The sequence below is a fragment of the Trachymyrmex septentrionalis genome, unplaced genomic scaffold (genome assembly GCF_001594115.1).
Source record: "Trachymyrmex septentrionalis isolate Tsep2-gDNA-1 unplaced genomic scaffold, Tsep1.0 scaffold232, whole genome shotgun sequence".
Classification (NCBI taxonomy): Eukaryota; Metazoa; Arthropoda; class Insecta; order Hymenoptera; family Formicidae; genus Trachymyrmex; species Trachymyrmex septentrionalis.
This window is the reverse complement of record NW_017305389.1, coordinates 115,884-121,624: the sequence shown is the minus strand read 5'-3', so window position 1 is coordinate 121,624 and position 5,741 is coordinate 115,884.

Here is a 5,741-nt window from a genome sequence, read left to right as displayed (position 1 = left end):
TCTCTCTCCCCCCTCCCTCTCCCCTCTGCCCTCTCTTCCCCCTTCCATCTCCCCCTTCTTTCCCTCCCCTCTCTCTCTCCCCTTCTTTCCCTCCCCTCCCTTCCTCTCTCCTCCCTCCCTCTCTATCCTTCCTCTCTTTCACGCGTCTTCCATTCGTTCCGCTGTTCTTTTTCCCCAAAAAATAGTTTCCCCACTCTCTATCTTTCCTCTTTTGTCTCTTTCTTTCTGCTCATTCTACAATCGCATCTTCTTCACTCTCGTTTCCTTCTCTCTTTCATTTTCCTTGTTATAATCTCTCCCTTCCTCTTATTTACCATCCCTCTTTTTTTTCTCTGGACTGTTACAATTGTAGGAGAATCGAGGCAGCTTCGCGATGCATAATCATCGTTTTCTGTGATCTCCACCTGACGTCAAGTCAGAAAAAAAACTATCGTGTGTCCGAATACAACGACGCACAGGCGATTCTAAATGAATCGCATTTACATTCCAGGAAGAAGAATTATTTATCTCTCGAATGTGTAACGTGTCGAAAGCTTGAATTGGAATTGTAATAATATATTATCGTAATTGTATCTATTGTAATGTATAAGTAATGCAGATATATAACATGTATATGTATAACATGTATATGTATCTACGATGTAGATAAATAAGTTAGATTTGAGCGAAAAGTATCTAATCCAGGGTTATAATGCTGGGGAAACTAGAATATGTACCTACATATGCAGTAAGAAAACTGCATGATACAAAGAACACACAAATTATATCCTATAGAATTAAAGTTGCTAATTATATTTAAATATGTAAGTTCCACATTAAGCACCCCCTTTATTTTCTGCTGCTTTACATTTTTTAATATATTTATTTAAAATATCAGTCGCATTTTTCAAACATTTAAAAGTAATTTTAATAAATGAGAACCACTGATCCCGTTCTTTCCATCACAGGTAGAGGTCGAATTAAGAAAGATGGCGGCAGTTTTAATGGAGAGGCGATGGTTGAGAAGTGACGTAATATTAAAGTCGGTACATTTATTCCAACCGTAAATTTCGCTTTAAAATGAAATATAAATAGGAAAACTTCGACTTTCGCTATATTTGAACACTTTTATATAATTGCATTAAACACTGCTGTATTATAACATCACATGAACGATCAATATGATGATACGCGTATGATACTTAAGTGACGCAGATATAAAAATAAAAATTGTGTGTCTTCCGTACTCTTTAAAAAGTTATTAATACAAGAATGAGTGTAAAATTTTCTCGTGTTAAGTATCTTAAATTATAAAGCAAAAAGAAAAGAAATATTTATTCACAATTTAATATATATGAAAAATAAGAACAAAACCCAACTCAATGATTAATTCAGCTACACTAATTTAACAGATGACAATGGCTGCGTTCAGAAGAAAAAGCAGATTTGCAACTTTTGTAAAATTCTTTAATATGATTGGTCTTGCCCTTAATATTCCTCACTGGATTTAAATGTATAAAACAATCATATTCAAGAATTTTATAACAGTTGCAAAGCTGCTCTTTCTGCTGAACGTAGCCATTGTTATATATACTAGGTTCATCATTTCATTTTTACATTAAAACATAGTTTAGCACAGATAAATAACGTAAATTTGTAAATGTGCAACGTACCAATATTTATGTTAATTGAAGTAAAGAAAGTATGAGGCTACATATACGCGATAAACAAGTTTGTTACCTACATTTGTGAATTAATGCGTTCCAACATCTAAGATCCTCTACTTTTCGTGTGCAAGTAAACGGTAGAGATCCCTGTGCACGTGTCACGTGAGATCGCCGTCGCTATATTTGCGCGTACGCCACGCCTGCGCTGCGCCGCGTCGTCCGAACATGCCCTCGCGTATATTTCGCCAAAACGGTATCTTCTATTGTTCTTCTTTGTTTCTCCTCTCGAGGAGAATCTGATGAATCTTAAGAATCTCGCGACACAAGTATGTCACAATCAAAGTCGATTGCATCGATTTGATCAATACGACCAATGATCGGTTTACGCTCTTTCAACAAATAAATAACTACCTTTCTTTGCTTGCATCACGGATATAATTGAAGAACGAATGACGTGTTTATTAAACTGGCACAGCCATTTTAAGAGCAAGCAAATTATGTACGCCAATTTAATTCCTTGTTGCTAATAAGTTTTATTTGATTCCAACTCTTCCGTTAAAACCAAGAATTATATCAGTTAACATGTAGAGACAAAAAGAAATAGGAAAATAAAAAGCATATTTCTATTTCTTAAATATTATTTTATGCTGCTAATTGGTCACTCTATTCTCAAATTTACTGCTCCATCTTAATCCATTCTGATAAACTATTTCGAAATCGTTCAATCAAAACTCACACTCGATACAATATCATGCTACTTTATCAAATATCATGATAACTTTTTCATCTTGCTTTATATTTTTTATCTCAGCTCTTTCATTAAATTTAACTTAAAAAATGTTTATCAAATTTAGTATTATTTGATATTGGACACATAAAATTTATTTAGTATAATTATGATACTTTGCGAATAGAATAAATCTTGTTCGAAATACGACTTAATATTATATTATCGAAAATCTGAGAAAATAGAGTATTGAAAAAAAAATAAACGAAGGAAAGAAAATAATAGTATAATCAGAATAATCATTCTAAATGGAAAGCAAATATGAGAGACTTGCGTTGATTTTTCATCTATCCGCTATCGAATGGACAGTTAGGGAAGAGACTTTTAAATGGAATGGCGAGGCAAGCAGTTGTAACCGGCATAATGGAGATACCAAACATGAGCAGAATGCGTAAGCAAATTAACTCATAAATCACTGAAATGAAATAATTATCTCAGTATTCAATATTTTCTTATCGCGCTGTGACCGTGCAGAATCAACTTTACAAAATATTAACTTGGACAAACACAAACATCATAGAAACTTTCTTACAATTAGAAATTTATATTTACATTTTTGTAAACTTCCATTTTTTAAATTATCCTAAAAAACTTTTACTGATTAACCTCTTCAAACTCAGCATACAGTGTAATCAAGTACATGTACATCAAATTTGAAAACATTATCCGTTGAAATTATTTAATTTTATCGATATCTAAGATCTGATGTATATGTATAATAATATAGGTGTATGTTGGAAAAATAGCGAAAATTTTGAAAAAGTTAATTGTTTAGTATGAATTTATTTAAATACGCATGAGCTGAATTAAAAAAATTTTTTTCAATATGATTCAATAAAATCAGGTTTAAAGGGATTCGTTATATTTTCAATTCATTTATTTACTATTTCGACAGCAATTCTCAGTTGCTTTCCTTTAGAATGGAGTGACATGAAGGACGAGTCTTGAATTGATTTTTATAGGTTAATTCTCGTTTTCTTTGAGATACTATGACTCATATTTATGGGAACAAAATACTATTGTCGGCTTGGAAAATATTGAATGCAAGTCTTGTTCTTATTCTTAAGAAAAGAAAAACGCTTTTTCTTGGTTGCAGTCTTTAATCATTATATATACAACCAAAGAACTTTTATTTTTTAAATTCTTATAAAAGGTTAACGATGCGTAGTTATAATAGTTCATATTATTCATAAATATTTCTCCTAATAAAAATTTTTGATTTAATTAAAAATGATTCTTTTTATTCAAAATTTGATTCTAAAACTCCGACTGTATAATACATATAAAGAATCTGATATATTTTCTGTAATATAATATATTCAATGATAAATTCTTAATCGATTTGCTTTTTACACGGTATATATACGATTTGCTAAAATTATCTAGAGAGTTTTGCTGTATAAATGTATAGAGAAAAATGTAGAAAAATCGTAGGCATGGGTTTTATTGGTCCACTCTACAATCACGATTAAATATTCAGTAGTCCGCTACGGATGCTTTCCGTTAATTTTTAATTACAGCGGTCACAACTATAGGTATATGTATACGAGTGGGAAATATGATCACCAAATCCCGCTCCACTACAATGTACGATCTTTCCATCTTGAATCACCCTCGATCGGTATTTCAAGAATCACCCTTATCTTTCTCTCTCTCTCTCTCTCTCTCTCTCACACACACACACACACACACACACACACACACACACACACACACACACACATACACGCACACACATCCCCTCCCCATTCTTTTACGACATATAAGGTGGGCGAAAATATTCGTGGCTTGGCGCGTGCCTTTCCTTATACCTGATTCTTATAATACTTTCTCTCTCTCTCTCTCTCTCTCTCTCTCTCTTCCTTCCTCTGTCTCTTTTTTTCTTTGTCGTTCCCTACGGGCTAATCGTTTCCGAAGCTTTCGATGTTGAAGCTTGGGATGTTGCCCTTGCTCCATCTCCCTACCATGAAGAAGAATCTACATGGATGGTCGGCGATCGCTGAGGAGCGAGAAACGACGCAGCGAATGAGACGCTACCTAGATGGGGGCACGCAATCTCTCCTCGCCTTGTGGCCCTTTCTCTAAGCACGGCCCGTTCCGCGAATCATCGTCCCCTTTATCGTGCGTGTAATCTGTATAGGTGATGACGCGTGGGCGGCTCCATCCGTGCCTTCCTGCGCGCGTGTGCGTGCGTATCCGCGTGCACATGTGTATGTGCATATACATATGCGAGTGTATGCGTGCGCGCACGTCGGCATTCGCAGTGAGTCTGCGCCGCACGATGCGCCGGTCGATAGAGATGCTTTTGGGAAACACTCCACGTGTTTCACGGAGAAGAAAGCGGGGGAGTCGACTTGCGCTCATACAAGCCTTAAATAATCCTTTTTTTGTATTCCAGGATTTTACATGATCTAGGTCCTAGGAAACGATAGATATATCTGATCGAATGAATGGATTCCTCAGTATTTCGCGGTCAAATCATTGTCATCAATTCAATAATGTACCGTTAGTCAAGTGATCTCACCGAGCGATCTGTGCCCAAGAACGGTAGCAAGGACGCGAAAGCGTATCGATTCATCGTCCTGCCACCGATTTTAGGACAGTCGCGCTGCGATTCTGTCTCGTTCGACTCTCCTATCCCTCAGCCAAGGAGAGACGATAGATATTAGAATGCGTACTGAAGGAAAGATATTCTTGCGAACCGTTTAGTCTTTAGCATGTGTCTGAACGAGAATTTGTGTGCGCGTGCGCGCGCGTGTGTGTGTATGCGCATACATATCAAATGTATACACATATGCTTTAAAGAAAAAATATAACATTTTTTTATTTTATCGAACCCTTTCCATTCAAAGTCAATATTTTTTCTGTTGTCAAGTGATATTATTAATCGAATTAACAACAAATATAAATTATCAATCTTATATATATATATACATATATATATATATATATATATATATATATATATATGAAATTGTAGAAAAAAAATGTAATTACGTAATTGCACAATATTTTTTACAAAATTTAAATAAAGTTGTTAAAATAACTTTTAGCGTAATTTATTATGGACATTTAAGTAAATATATTTTATATTATTAGATCACACAGAACAAGTATTAATTTATTAATTTAATTTTATATATATTAATATTCATCTTCATTTATTCAAAACTCAACGCGATTATTCGATTGGCTAAATATGAGAACGGATCAATAATCATTTTCGTATAGGTACGAGTAAGAATTAGCATAAAACGGAAATGTTGTTCTGCACCGCAAATAAATTTCGTCGATGTATCGATTTCGTC